A 16,715-nucleotide genomic window follows, 5' to 3' on the forward strand; every position below is an offset into this window, starting at 1 on the left:
GTGATTCTTGTGTTTTGGGTTGGTGTGCCCCTATTAGGCTGTGTGGCGGGCAAACGGTAAGCTTTATGAGAGCTGCCTTCCGACAATAAGGTTTCATAGGCGAGAAATAGGCGGGTTCCAAATTGTTCGCTATTTCTAGAGTTTTTCTTCACAGCCAAGCTGTTGAGGGCCGGGGTGAAAGCGGGTCTATGGCACCGATTCCGACACGACTAGTCATTTGGAAAGGCTTCCTTGCGTAATGCTGGATACACTGACTGCAACAGCATCACACATCTGGACAGCAGACTTGAAGATAACAATGTAGTTCTTCGCCAACATAATGCTTGGTAGTTCTGTTGGTAGACGACGGTTACCACGAAATTATTTGAGCGCTATAGTGAACCAAATAATATAACGAGGCCGAGAACAAAGGAATCGTAGTACCCGTCGACCGCTTTAAAACGTAGTTCAGCTGTGATGAAATAAAAAGAACGCATATGTTTTTTCTAAAACTTTTTTCGGAAACACGATAAAGTGCCTTCCCAAACTACAGGAGTTTTTTTCGATAGAAATAGTTCCCTTCAGGACCCTCGTAAATAAAAATATGACATGTATGTTTTCTTCTTGTTGAAAGTGACCAGCTCGGCAGCCTCTCTCTGGTATTTCTTTCGGTAATTTCAGATACCTCATACAGACCTCATAAAGAAAGCCTATGCGGAATGTACGTTTTTTCGTAAAACATGGCTGCATTGAAGCAACGGTGCTTTTCTGGTTACCTCAACGCTCTTGCTTTTTCACCGGCATATAGGGACATAGTGCACGGTTGGTTCTCTTCCGACTCCCACTGAAGTGAATTATCCAAATCAACGTAGATTGCTTTAACTACTCCAGAATTTGCCAACGGATATAAAGACCTCTGTTTATTGTGCCGCATTCAGGAGCTTTTAAGTCGGGGGTGTGCGAATACTAGAAAGTTTCGAATAGAGGAAAGGATACTCTTGTATTCCATTTCCATAAGGAATGAACTAACGCAGTATCAAAATTACTCCAAATGAATCAAATACAGTTTCATATTTTTGAATTCGTTTTCAAACAATTGGCACCTTTAGGGTGCAAAGTTGTTTATTTTCATTGAAGGTTTCAAAACACATAAAGCTCCGCGATTGGTCTATTCGCTAAGAAGGATACAAAGTTATGACACATTTTATGCTTTGGGCTGCACTTATAGTGCTCGTATAGAGCCTCAAGAACAGGTGACGCAGCAGGGATCAGCCAGGATTTGAAAAGCCTAGCCTTGTGCTCGATATTTGAGGTCATTCCTGAAACTACAACCTCTCTCATATACTGGAATCAGGCGCTATGGTTTTCACTGTCGAAACCTGAAGCAAAGCCTAATTTTTCTTTGCGTATGACGGGTCACCATTTGGCCAGTATACTGCCTTCGTGCTACGTGTCCCGCAGTGCAAAGCAGTATTGCGTCGTTCCACAGCGAAACCTTTAATTCCTATACCTAATGCGCCTCCGATGGTGCATTTGCCGCAGCACACGAATATTTGCTTTGTATGAATATTCGCAGAAGAAACGAATAATCTCACAAATATTAGAGTGGTACATGATTTTTCTTCTAACCATAACAAAACGTATTCGATTGACAAATAAAGCTACCCAATTTGTAATGAACTCGACTAAGAAAAACTGCTTTCGCACATCCGCATGAGTATCACATAAAAAACCGAGTGCTTGTTTAGTGACCTCTGTAGGTTCCTTCCAAATTTAAAAACGGAACTTGGAGCTTTTGTTTTAAAATGCTAACAGGTGCTCTGTGCAGCCTGTTTAAATAGTTTGGTGATATCAGACACGTTGGCAGAGACAGCGTCGTATCAAATAAGTGTCTGAGCTCTCTCAGATGAATGTCATAGCAGGAGCGCATGCCTGCAAAATAAGTGTGTCTGCAACGCATGCCGCACAAGGTTCTCAGCATTGCAGTTAGCCTTCATTGGGGGCACGGAGGTCTAGATAAGCGGCCTAGAGTCAAGTGTCACGTGGCTCTCTTCGATTCGTGCCCAGGGAAAGTGCGCTCCTGCTGTAAAATTTTTCATTTGTGAAAATAATGGCAAGCGGTAATGATTTTATGCTGGTCATGTGCTGCTCTCTTTTTATGCGGTTTTGTCAGCTATTCCTCATGACTGATGCGGCCTATGGCACTGGCGATACGTTTTTTTTTTTTTGTCATCAAGAAACATAGGAAGGACTCACCAATGATTGAGTTCAGCACAACTTAGCAATATTCTGCGGTTGAAATCGCTGTCGACAAACCAGGTCTGAAGAAGCTACTATTCTCTCATCCCAAACAACATTCTTCCCATTCGTTTCTGTTCAGGAAGGTGCCACATTCCAGGCAGTCGCGCTGCATGCAATTAAACAACTTAAACGTTTCAAGCAAAACGGTACTGTCGCTTCCCAGATCCATAACAAGCTTTTTCTTGCGCTCATGGAGGTTACCAGGAGGAAGGAAACGGATGTTAGCGTATGCATTGAACTTGCAATGAAAGAAAAAAAGAGCCATCAAATGGGAGGAAAGGTGTTGCGTTTCTGCAAGGCATTACCTCCGCTCTACACATTACGCCGGTTCTCCTTGTTTCCAGCTTTTTTAGAAGCCTCTAAAATGTTTCGAAATCTTCCACCTATAGTTGCTTAATTAAAACTGTCATCTCTTTACTACGGTAACGTGCTCTCTTCACATAGTATAAATGATATCCTCTCTGAGACAATATAAGCTATACAGTTGGTCTGGTGAAGAACTAAACGGCAGGGGCATCCAGTCAAGTTCTGCACATGCAACAAAGCTTAACTGTTATCTCTTATGCGTCCATGCAATAGTTTTTATCGAAGGCTAAGACATGTGTAGGTCTTAGATAAATAACACACGTCTGAAAAATCCAACACTGCTCATCAAAAGGCGTGCACTCAGAATAACGAATTTGTTGTGGCGTACGCTTGTTTATATGAAAGCCGGATATAGATGGGTCGATAAAATCTTCAGACAACATTCATCTATGCTACCTGAAATTTCGGCTTCCTCTGCATGCATACTTCGGCTGAAAATGTTGAACGCAGCTCTGCGCTGCAGCTGAAAACAAAAATATTCTTGCTTCCAATATCTGAGTGATAATTACATTTTAAGCCAAACTATTCCACATTTTATATGAAGTATCACAACGTTGCTCTTATTGTGCATTTCCAAATGCTTGCTTTTTAACATTGGACATGTTCTTTCCCGTTTTTTAGTCATTGCTACCCCAGTCGCATCAAATTTTCAAACTAGGTTTGTTTTGCTACATGTGCACAGCTGCACATTCCCAGTTTTCAATTTTATAAAGACATAAAACACGACTAATTTCTCACTTACATAAATAATAATTATATGCATGTTGTCTGAAGTTCCTGCGTCTGTTCTTGGTCTCTATTACTTCTCCAAAAACGTAATTTAACATTATGCTTATTTTAGATATACTATTTATCTCCAATGACCCACTATAATCTTATAAATTTACTATTTCCTCAATTGCCTCTTCATTTTCAGGCACAGCGACACGAAGATTGGAGTCTTCGGCGGTCTTTATTAGAGGCCGTTACCTTCATTAATTGCTAATTCTTAGTTCTATTATTTTTTCTGTCTGACGATCACTGCGTAAAAATACCGCATGGACTACGACAACCACACAACTTTGAGTGCATTTGTAATTATGGCCTAAAGGAAAGCATGTCATAAGACTGGCATATGCATTGCAAAATAAACCAGAATGGGTTTGCGCCGACTACTCTCACTATTCAAAGTTATAGTACAACTTAACTTGTCTCAGTGAAATTTCAAAAACGTCTCGAACTTGCATTAGTACGTCCTACCAGCGATTGTTTGCGCTGCGGCCTTTAGTAAAACTGCTCCGGTTTTCAAGAAGAGCACCTTTAATATAGTGCCTATTTTACCGCTCTCCTTTTGCAGCACATCATATTTATTTTTAGTACATGCCCTTTCTTTATTCTGCACTGGTGCTAAATATCATCCTTGCGCGCAGAGACCCTGCCCACAACAATCAGCTCCCATTTCGTAAAGCGTAACAGCATGCCTTGGCACACACCGCAAAACTCCGTAGGCTCCCTTCGACAGTTCCTGGAAGCAGGGACCTCCTGGTTCTCAGAACCGAAGGGCAGAATTATCGCCCGTCCTTAGGTCTGCAGACTGATTGCTGCCCTATCGAATCCGCTGCTGCCTTCCCGGGTGCCTAATGATCCTACAGAAAAGGAAGCTCGGAGGGTTCACGGGAAAGGCTCTCCGGCCGCTCACTGTAATGGCGATTATTCTATTCTCGCAACTATAATAATGGTGTCGACAATGTTTTCTCATATATGAAAAGAAAACAATGAGACAGTTGAGCGCTGCCTCAAGGAAGCCACGCGGGTTTTCTCTGGCCTTAAAGAAAGCTTAATAACTATTCAAAATGAATGCTTTCTTAATACGTTGTGGAAGAGTAAAACCCAAATAATTAAAACGAATGAAACATATAGCTAAGTTCTTAATATAAACTAGTGTATTTATAGCAGTTAGAGAAAAAAACATGAACTACACTGTCATCGATAATTGCATTCTTGAAGTGTTAAAATTAAAATTTTGAAATTTTTTATATACAAGCTTTTACTGATTTATTGACGGCGAAATTTAAGAAATAAAGTAAGCTGCCACCCGGCCCACCTCCAACTCGCATGTTCAGGGGCTTGTCGGTATATCTGTCCTGGCCGGTACATTGCATGAACGATGATCAAACTGGCCATAAAAAATGGCGTCTTAAATGGCAACACAAACACTCGAAGCTTCTGTAAAGTGTTTACTGGTTTCGGAGACTGAAGGCGCCAAGTGGGTTCTAACTTCGGGAACTTCTGCGCAAAAAGTGTAGCAGTGCCGTACAGACAAGAGCTGCTGCACGCGGCACCGACGTGGGAAAACAATCGAACTGTATGAAACGACCAAATGAGGCAACGTGCCAGTATAGTCGCCGCGATAGCACTGCCATGGATAAGGTGCTACGGCATCGTGAAGAAGACTGAGCTCGGGACTCAGGGTATATGCAAAAACAGGGGCTGGACACTTCACGCCTCAAGCCTGTCATTAGCAGTCAGTGAAGTGAGTTCGCTACAATCCGGTCTGTTTTATAATTACCAACATGTCTCACCATAATCTCGAAGTTCGGTCTCTCTGCGCGGAGCATGGAAAAGAAGTCTGCTCAGAACCCGGGGTATGGGCTTGGAGAGGCGTTTCAATAAAATCAGCGCAACTCATTACAGAACAGGTTGGCATCTGATCTTTAATGAACATCTGAATTTCTTTTTTTCCATAGACAAGAGCAGATTTCAGTGAATGTGTACAAGCCAATCGCACGTAGGGAGCCTTGATAGACTCTTCGGAGGTTTCGACGGGAGCAGTGCTATTGTTTTGCACTTTTCAGGAAGATTTCAATCACAAAACTTAAACACCTCTCAAGATGCCTACTTCTGAGTTTCTTAGTTGTCACTGCAATTCCTAGCCTGCTGTGGCTGTTTACACAAATGCGCATAGAAAAACATGATTTGAATACTGGTTTCCATTAGTCTTCGAAGGCAGGAGCTGCTTGAGAGGTCTAAGAACCATACTCTAATTAGGTCAGAAAGACTTGGTAAAACTAAAAAAGGCGCGCTTTTGTTTTAGAAGCTGAACTAACATGATATCAGACACTCTTTAAATTTCAGTGTCAGAAATTTAAAATACCTCCCTTTCTATGTTAAGCCCACGTTTTTTGCAGGCTTGCGCAGGAACGAAATTTGTTCAATATATGTGCAGTAGCAGATAGTTCAGCCAGTATTACGAGAACTGAAATGTCAGAAGAAGCAGGCTTTCATCTTTACGTGCTGCAGCCTGGCGGAAAAGATGTCCCAGGCTACTCATTATTCAAATGGGCAAGAAAGCATTAGGGAATGATGCAAGCATAGGAATCAAGCACGAAAGGTTTTTGCTCTGCAATATCAGTTAATTTTACCGCATCTTTCGCATGTAAAACCTCTCGCCTCTAGATTGACATATTGGATATTATGTTCTCCTCGAAAGTGACTTGTTTTATCATTAATGTGAACATTGAAGCAAAGCAAAGGAACAAGAGAGAGTCTGAATTGTCGCAGAAGTGAAAAAAGGCAAATCATGAAGCAATAAAAGATTAAACCGCATGTTAAGATGATGAAGGATTTACTTGTTATTTAGAGATACTGATGGAAAGTTGTATTCTTGCAAAAGAAGTAACAGCGAAGGGAAAAATAATGAACATATTCAAAGACAACGCATCAGGAATATGTTACAACGCATGGAAGAAACCTGCAGAAATGAAACCGCAAAAGAGTACTGATTGGTTTTTAATGTGGGCCTTGTTAAAATGGGCGGAATAGTTGCGTAACTTATTAGCACGGTAATTTACGGAGTAACAGGAAAAGATGGGCACATGCAGCTGATAGGGTCTCTTCACAAGGCACCCACTTCTGTACGGTAAGACGGCGAGAGTCTATCATTCTCGAATCGACTGTGTTGCTGTAACTAGTCGCCTAGCATTGAGAGTGATCACCCAAGCCATCGAAAGCAACAGCGCATTGCGTGGAACATCCTGTCAAACTGCCACTTCCACGTTTACTCTCAACTATGGAGGAGGACGGCAGATCAGCGAGAACCCACTTAGGTCCTCAAGGCAAGAAAGCTACCAGAGTCAACTATGCGGTTAAGCCGACGGGCACAGATTTGCCCTGGTATGATGGGCTCACCATGCTATACGCATAAAAAAAGCCAGACTGAAACAAAAAAACCAATTGGGAAGAATTTATTTTAGAAACGGTTTTTTGCACAACAGCGCGCGTTACATGTCACTTACCTGTTCATGCAGCTAAATACGCTTTCGAAAAAACCAGTCACTCCACTGCGTTTTTCTATCTTTGAAACCTCTCCAACTCGATGCCTTAGCGGAGCAAAAACGAAGCCTGCAGTGTCGTGACATGCTTAAATTTTATTGAATTAGAAGGAAGAGAAAGGGAAACGGGTAATGGTCTGCACATGAGATAAATTACTTGTTCGATTAAATGGGCACGATGTAAGAAAATTAAAAGGCCGTCTTATTGTCACAAGCGCGCTGCCAGTGAGCGTAAAGCACTAAACGAATGAATAAACTTACGAAATAGATACGAAGACACCGTTTTCATTGCAATGACACAACGAGAAACTGGCGACGATTTGGGACTTACTTAGGCATACAAAAGGTGAGGAACGACCGAATATTACTCCTCCACAATACTTTTACTTTCCCATGATGAGCGATATACCATGTCCGAAAAAAAAGACATCATCCACGAAAAAGACAGTGCTTGCTGTTCTTTGGCTTTCACTTTATCCGAGAAGTAACACTGCCCTAGGAGGTTTCCTATCCCCGCGCTAGCCTGTCTTCCAATGAATGGTTCCTGGAGCTGATTGCCTAACGCATTCTGTACGTTGCACAACAATCCATTATGTCGGGCTCTTTCCGGATGTGATCGGTAATCGCTTATCTCGCTTCGCAATCTGCTTGCTTTCTCAGAACTATTCGCACTGGTTCCACATGACTGATGGTTTGCCATTTCAGATAGCGCTCGGCATTTCCATCAGGCTACACGACTAGCGCAGGTGCGTTCAATCATATGTCAGGATGTACCAGACATTCAATCTTGTATGTGCTCTCTATTAATTTATTTCGAAGTGTTAACAGGATCGGTTATTTTTGTTGTTTTCAAGATACCACGTACTGGGCGATGCTTCGCGCTTGCTAACAGGGCACAAAAGTTATCACTGATAGCGTACGGATGGGCTCAGGGCAAAGTATATTATTCTTCCTTTTCTCTAAATGTTCGCCAAGTGGCCATTCCTCAGCCCATTATCGAAGCTGCTTAAACCTAGTCTGGTTTACTGCGGGGGTGGGGGGGGGGGGGGTTAGCGGTTTCAAAATGATATTGACACAAAGGCGAGGGAAACTCTTTCAACAGAAGGTACTGCACACACAGACAAGGACGAGAAGGTTAACACAAGTGCAGACTTGGGGCGTAATTCTGAAACGCTCCTTCACTTACATAATTTCCTTACCTTTCGTTAGGAGGCCTTCATGATGGCGAAACGTAAGCCGGCCTAAGATGGTCGCCGGGAACGCTGAGAACTTCCTTAGGGCTTCCTCACGAAAGGAGCTCCTTACGATGGCAGGGAGGTGCCATGGCCGTACTGGTGTCGAGATTATGCACAAGAACTCTTACAGATTTTAGCAGTATTTGTCAAAATTAAAATGATTTTGCTAATAAAATTACATTTATTTGCTTTTCTTCAGCACAGAGTCTACCTAGTTCGTAAAAACTTCGTTGACTGTTCTAAAACGGCTGATTTTAGCGAAGAAAAAATTGATCCTGAGAACAAAAGCTCAAGCCATAGTACCGCTGCCACCGGCGGGGTGAACGTAGTGCAGCAGTCTTTGCTATTCTCGTGTGTGTGTCGTTTGTGCTCGTGTTGTGCATATTATTCACGCCAATATGCCCGGGAAGCTGTTTTTAACCTTGGAAGAGAAATATCTTCTTCAAGAGCTGTTAGGAAACTACAAACATGTTGTTTAATGTAAAAAAACTGACGGAATTCGCTCATCGCAAAATTGAGAGTATTGGAGCGCTTGGGCTGTGAATATAGCAGCATGCCAAATGTGCGACCTAGTGATGTGAAGCAATTAAAAAAAATTGTGGGACAACGTGAGCCAGAAGGCGAAGAAAAATAGGACCAGGTTATCAACAGAAGTTGTGGGTACAGGTAAGTTTCCGTGCTTTTTGCAAATGATAAGTACTAATTCGAAGTGTGCATGCTTCATGCAAGATGGTGGTCCTCCACCAGAGCCGTTTGACGAAAGGCTCTCAGAAATAGAAGCGATTGAGCTGCACATCACTCCGATGGCGCCAAATGCTTTTGACAGTGACTGGCCTCGAGCCAGCGCAGAAGTATGAAATATAATCGACAGCACGGTTCACGCAGATGCCCGGCTCCACGAGAGTGATGGCGGTAAGTGCAGCGTACTGCGCCACCTTTAACATATATTTTCTATTACTGTTGCTTCTTTCATAGCTGCACATTTTTTCTATCCCTATGTAAGCCAGTTTGCGAAAGTATACTTGTCTGCAGTCAGGAAATTATTAGTTGGCGGTGCTATCATAATGAGATGTATTTTGTATTTTTCTTATGAAGAGTGTAATGACCAAGACTACTGATACACACTTGCTGCTGTCAATATATCTGAAGAAACTTTTTGGCATCCGCTCGGCTAGCAACAAGAGTGCGTTCTTGTCTTCAGTCAGATAGTTTTCCGCAGCCTTCAGTTCCACTTGTTACCGCGATAACAGTGGCTACCGCGATGCCAATCCGCCCTGTCGAATGAAAACAGCCACGCATTGAATAGTTGGCTGTTGAAAGGGCCGATTCTCAAAAACGCTGTTGTGCCTCGCGTTGTGCTAAGCCTGTTCAGCCGCGATTCGGCGTCTCTTTGTCGACGGCTGTCATGCGAGCTCCCTTCGATTCAGAATTCACGTAGTGTCTGTGCACTTAACAAGGTGCACTGAGTGCTTCTACCTCACGAATTGGCACCGGTGCTGCCAACCTGAGGGCAAGAGAAGCGCTGGCGACGGAACTGCTTTGCTCATTGTGGGAACAGTCAGCCGGACTAGGCGCCACTGTTGTCCGCGACGGCGACAGTCCCTCACACAATTTTTTAATGCCCAACAACCGGGAGATCTGGAGGTCAACCAACCTCAAGGAAAATTCCTTCAGTTAAGACGACGAGGAATGTTTGTACGTTTGCCGTTTTTTTATGAAGAAACGACCGTAAACTAGGAAGCATGAAATACCGGACGAGGGACAGAGTAAGGGACACACAATAAGGTTCACGAGCGCGGTTCCCTCGTCCGGTATTTTGCGCTTCCTAGTTTACGACATGCGTCACCAACTAGCCCGGCAGCTTGCTCTCTGAAACGGCAGTACACTGCGGAAGCTGTTGGGCTGGACCCGTAACATAGAACCAGTCATTTCGAGGCCATGGCTAGGAATTTAGCAGTATTTAAACAATATCGATGCTCATTTCTTGCGAGAATTTTGGGGAGAGTATTTATTTTTCTTAGAAACGTTGGAGGGCGTTTTATGAAGTCTGAGAACTAATCAAGGATGGAATGTCAATTTTTCTATATAAATCTTCAAGCCACAATTGAGTTCTGGCATCGTAAATCATCGAAAGACCGCTTCCGACGGGACACCTCTGCTGTGAGGAGGAAGGCTTTAGGTTGTCAACTACTCAAGAACCACAATTTACTATACTACTGCAGCTTTTTTTCGCCTTTTTTAATAGTTCTTAAGCTGCCATGCCTTAAACAATGACTACGCAAGTCGTGTAGCATACCTGCATGTAGTCGTGCACAATAAAAAAAAATAACAAAAAGCCTAAGAGTAAACGGCAAGAAATAAAATGCTTTTTTACATTTCTTGCAGAGTCTGCAGTGATCTTTCAAAGCGAATGCACATTTTCTTATGCCACGCTGCTGGCCTCACTAGCACCTGACATTAGTTCTGCTGGGCCGTCAACTGAGGATGAGAGAGCTGCACCACCATTCAGCCTGGATAAAGTAGCAGAGTCTGCAGCGCGCCGCAGGCAAGGACGTCGAGCTGCTGCTGTCGAGCCAGCACTGTCCGCTTATCTCGAGGCTTGTGTTCAGGCTGCGGAGGATGACAAAAGTCAAAGGCGCATCGAACACGAATCAAGACTGAAGAAGATTACTGATGAGAATGCAGAAAAAGAAGAGCAATATGTGAATGAAAGGCACAAGAGAAGTGCCGTTCACAAATTTAAAATCAGGGTCTTGAGAGCGAAACTAAAACTGAGCAACTCAAACAAGCTGTTCCTTGCAAGCAGCTTGAAGCAGTGAAAAGCACCGATTACAACGGCTTGAATATGTTATAAAGGGCAAAACAAAGTTCTCCTGGACTCAGGCACATTACATTGTGCTTTTTGTCCTTTGATTTTGAGTTATCAATAGCTTTTTTTCAGCCTCCTTAAACGAGGCAAAAATTCTACACTCCAGTAACTGCAAAGTGTTGCCTCTAATCAGAATCCATTTCACTGACGTTTGCGGTACTTTGGTTCGTCGTGAAGCAACGATCGATAAGGCGGGTTCTATGCTGCATTCCCAGATAACTATCAGGAACACTTCGCCCTGCTTTATTATCTTCTTCAAGTTCTGCCTCATCTCCATAAGGATGTGGGCCCATTAAAGAGTAGGCAACGTTGTGATGGACTGCACATGGTGTGATGATTGCAGTTGTTCTTTCAAGTCTGATTTCCACTTTCTTGCTCAGACACGCAAACATTCTTTTCTACACTCCAAACGCGCGCCTAATAGAGTTGAAGATTTTATGTGGCTCCTGTTGTACCTATGAGAAAAAGAAGACAAAATATAAAGCTCGTGTGCTTCAATTCACTAACGCAAATTGTTTTACTTGCCTTTTTTGCGCAGTTGTTCGAGGGTTTCTCAGGGGGGTCATGAGATACGGCAAACATGCGCATTCCCAGTCACCAAGTAGTGTCAGGTACTTCCTTGTCCTCGTACCTCACCGTGACCCTACTGTTGTTAAAAATTCGGTTATCATGAACTGAGCCAGGCCACCTAGCGATGACGTCATAAAACTGAAGCGCAAGGCCTGTTACAGCCTGTAAAAGAAAGAAAATTTAAACTTAAGCAGTGTTTGTCTGCGTTTAACCTCAGGATACGTTGTTTAATGTGAAGCTCATTTATGCAGCACTACCAGTTTACGGGTTTGGAGTTTCAAGCTGTCCTTATAGCAGCTATTTTGCTGACATTTACTATCACGTAGTGTCCTTCGTACAAATAAAGCATTGTTAATACATAATGATTAGTAACCATAACTGTAAGTAAACATAGGCAGGCACTATTCAATGTGTGTATTGCGTTCGCTTACTTTCACATTTATCGAAAAGACGCCTTTTCTATATTTCTGTACGTAGGCTTCAGCGTCATCCCCACCTGTCTTTTGAGGGGCACATCGGTGCAGTAAATGCACACCGTGACACCAGGAAACCCACCGATCTCATAAAACTTGGTCAACGTTGCCCATGCTTCTGTTGATTTCGGCACGTTTACGTACTTGGGGAACAGACGCACACATATTACTTGCGTCATCTCCCAAATGCTTCGGCAGACTGCAGGCTGTGACACATTCCCAAGATCCCCCACAACAGTCTGCATGGCATCGGTCCCATAAAATCGGAGCGCAATAAGAAGCTCAAGTGCAGGTGGTAGCGGAGCTCCTCTGTCCCTAATTTGCAGCTCCGCCAGTAAGGCTAGCACAGCTTCTTTGCGGAAGCGGTAGTCTGCTGAAAACTCCTGATAGTTGTAGAACTCTAATGGGTTGAGGCGATCTGCGAGACTCCGCAAACGAGGCGACCCCGGAGGTCTATAAACATCGCCGTGCAGAGACCAGCTGCGCGCCGTAAAAACCCTCGGTAGGCTTGAAACCTGCCGTCGTCAGAGGCATACGCGCGTGACAGCGTTGTCATGAATTCACGAAGCAAACTCGACGAAAACCACGCGCCACAGGAAGAAAGGCGACGCAGCGAGGACTTCGCGACTGCTCGGCTGGCTCGGCAGCTGTCTTCGCTACGCGCGCGCGGATCTGCTGCGGCTGTGTGCATACGAGCTGCGCGTGGTACTGCGTGCAGACCCTTGTGGGAAAGCAACCTTTCAATTAGAAGAGCGAAGAAGGAAGCATGAAGGTACCATGCTGGTTACCTAAGCGTGAAGGAGCTCCAAGAAGGCCCTAACTTAGGGCCTCTTAGTAAGGGACGTTTTAGATTTGAGGTCAGGTCGCCTTACAGTGCGTGAGGCGCTCTTAGTAAGGTAAGGAGCGTTTTAGAATTCGGCCCTTGTGACTGGTTTAATCAACAGAAAAAAACGTATTAGACCCTCGTTTCGCAAAACGGAACTCTGGAGGCAGACACATTATAGTGCACTCCACACTTCGACATTTAGGATTTCAAATTTCCAGCTCAAAAATTCCGAAGGTCGAGTAAAATTGAAGACAGCAGTAGTTGTTTCCAGCTTGTCCTTGTGTAGTTCGTTGTATTATGTTACATACGGAGCCCAAGCTAGGGCTTCCTTATATGCTGTACTGGAAGGGGCTGACTGAGGCTGCTACCTGACTGCTGCTAATAAAGCGCTCATTTAAGCAAAGAACTGCGTTGTAGGCATTCAAGTGCTGAATTTCAACACATGGTTTTCGCACTATAACCAGATGGACCACAGCAACATGAAACCAAAATCAATGGAAGCTTAAATTATAGCCACCAATTGCAAATCATGTTGTTCGGGAAGCTTGATGACAGACACACCCCTGCAGTGTACGTAGCTCGTAGGAATATCAAGCATTTGTTAAGCAACAGCAGTGATGGAAACTGCGTTTTCGAAATTCTATAAACTGGTATGAATGTTACTTACGTGGGCTACACCGCTCTTAATAAATATGAAAACCAGCAGTAATAGTTTAAAATTGACAACGCAGCATCAGCTAATCACTATACTAGGTAGGACGTGTTAGCTAAATTCTGACGCACCACATCGCAGGCACTGCTATGCTGAGGAAAGCGCTCTTTTAATTCAAAATTATGTTAATATATTTTTACAACATATAAGGTAAAACACTGGGTATCTCACAGAGAATTTCAAATAGTGATGGGTAAGGTAATGGTAATGGGCATTCTAGTCGACAAAGGATGGAAAAAAAAGTCAACTGAAAAGGTTGTAGCACAGACAAGAGACCTGATTTCTGAAAAAGTTGCGCAGTGCAATGAGATAAGCGGGTCGTACAAGTAGTGAAATGCGTTTAGTTTTTTGAGATATGAAACACCTTTTGGAGCTAACAGAGGCTAGAATGAGGGGTGCGGTGTGCGGCTACTGGGACAGAATTTTTTAAAGAAAAACAGAAAACTGGGCTAATTGGTGTATCTTCATGTTTTAACAGCACTAAAAAAACGCAGACTAGAGCAGGAAAGTTGCACAACAAGCATTTTATCGTGAGAGATGAAACAAGAATGTGCACGAATATACAGATTGAACTTTACGAATAGGGAGATCTTATTCTTCGATTCGAAAGCATTTGTAGGTCTATAAAGGCGATAGCACTAAGGCTCCTATTTCTGCAGAAAATCTGCATCCTCGTCATATTCGGTCTTTTCAACTAAAAATAGACCGGGGTAGAGATGTCCTGTGGCCACTCTATTCACGTAGGGTGGCCACCATAGCCAACCTGTCGCACAAGATACACAACTCTAGACAGTGAGGTGGGTTCTAGAGGTCGTCAGTAATCACAGATTTCTCGCCGTCAGACGCCGTCGTATAAGAGATGACCCCTGACCCCCAAGATGACCCCAAACCTCTTGCCCTCCTAGTCGTTTTGGCAAAAATTAGAGGATTGCATTTAAGTCTGCTGAAATAGCAGAAAAAGAGGAGCACTCGCCAAAAAAGAAAAAAGGAAAAACAAAGACGTTTCGGGGCGGTCCCTTGTTCACAATGCAGCGGATGGGCGAAGGTGGTTACTTATGTACGGTGCAGGTGACGTAATGAGCAGGCAGTCCGCAAGGTAGATTCTGGTAAGCGGGAAGAAGCTCGTTTCAGTGCCATCGGGGCCCTTTCGAAGCGTTGCGGGAGAAAAAACGGAAACGTTGACTTCCCCTGAAATGCATGCCTTGAAAAGGCTCCAAGAGAACGAAGACATTGTCGTCCTGCCTGCTGATAAGGGGAATTCAACCGTCGTTCTCAACCAATCGGACTACATCCAAAAAATGACGACGCTTCTCCAGGACGAGGTGACGTACGAAAAACTTAAACGTGACCCCACAAAGAAGGTAGAGAAAGAACTTCAAAGTCTACTTTCCGACCTCTTCAAGTTCATCCCACCACACAATAAGCTCCTCTATTTTCGGCTGCTGTGCCACAACGGTTCGGCACCTGCTATCTACGGCCTTCCAAGGTGCACAAGCCGGACGTGCCACTACGCCCTATCTTAGACTTTGCGCGCTCTCCTTTGCACGCGCTCTCCGGATACTTACATCAAGTGATTCGCCCTCTGGTTGGAAGGACAACGACGTGTGTAAAGGACTCCTCCCATTTCGTCAACAAGCTTAAGGACGTCACTATAGACGACGAGGATGTCCTAGTCTCTTTCGACGTGAAGTCAATGTTTACGTCAGTCCCGGTAGACTTCGCAGTTTCATCCCGTAAACGCCTTTTAGAAAACGACGGCTCGCTCCCTTCACGTACGCCTTTTGAGGTTGTTGACCTTTGTCGTATGCTTGATTTATGCTTGCGCAACACGTATTTTGTATTTAGGAAGCAACACTACAAACATCTTTTTGGCACAGCCATGGGTGCTTCCGTCTCCGTCGTGTGCGTAAACATTGTTCTTGAACGCATTGAAGCAGAGGCACTTGGTTCATTTCATCCAGCCCCTAAACTGTTTCTCCGGTACGTCGATGACTGTTTTTGTGTGATTCGCCGACAGGATGCAAGCCATTTCTTTGAGCACCTGAACTCCTTTCAGCCGACAATTCAATTCACCAAAGAAGAACAAAAGAATGGAGCCATTCCCTTCCTGGATGTGCTTGTGCAAAGAACAAGCAATGGGCTCGCAACGAGCGTGTACCGCAAGCCCACTCACACTGGTCGGTACCTGAGTTTTCATTCGGCACACCTTGTCGCACATAAACGCTCCGTTGCATCTGCACTTTTCGGCCGCGCTTTCCGCCTTTTTTCAAGCCCGAAGACACTCAGATTCGAACTAAAAATTGTGAGGAAGGATCTTGCCAACAACTTGTCCCCGAAAATATGATAATCACTGCAGAACACCGCTGTTCACGTCGAAACGCGGAAACAACGGCCACCAAGAAAAGCAAGCGAGCAAGCATCCCCTACGCTCCAGGAGTGAGCGAGGCCTTAGCCAGGGTCTTCAAGGACTACAATGTCCATATCGCCCACCTGCAACCAACTAACCTGAAGCAAAAACTTGTCAGAGTTAAAGACGGGGTTGAAAGAAACAGATTCCCCGGAGTGGTGTACAAGATCTCCTGCAAGGACTGCAGAGCTGCATGCATCGGCGAATAAGGCAATTTTATCAGGCGCTTAAAACAACATCAAAATGACGTCGTCAAAGGCCGCACGAAAGAAAATGCCTTGGCTGAACAATATCAAGTTGCATCCCATGCCATCGATTGGAACAACGCCTCAGTCATCGCGACGGAGAAGTATTTATCGTCCCGTTTACTTCTAGAATCACTTCACATCCAAACGACACCACATGTATTAAACAGAACGAGGGGTAACCTTCCTGAGATCTACGCAATGCTCATTACGTCACCTGCACCGTACATAAGTAACCACCTTCACCCATCCGCTGCCATTGTGAACAAGGGACCCGTACGGGCCCCGAAACGTCTTTGTTTTTCCTTTTTTTCTCTTTTGGCGAATGCTCTTTTTCTGCTATTGTGTTCCCTCCTCTCCAGACGGGATTCCGTCAAACGCTCGACTAAGTCTGCTGAAGAGCGGAAATGCGAAAGTCTTTC

The sequence above is a fragment of the Amblyomma americanum genome, chromosome 9 (genome assembly GCF_052857255.1).
Source record: "Amblyomma americanum isolate KBUSLIRL-KWMA chromosome 9, ASM5285725v1, whole genome shotgun sequence".
Classification (NCBI taxonomy): domain Eukaryota; kingdom Metazoa; phylum Arthropoda; class Arachnida; order Ixodida; family Ixodidae; genus Amblyomma; species Amblyomma americanum.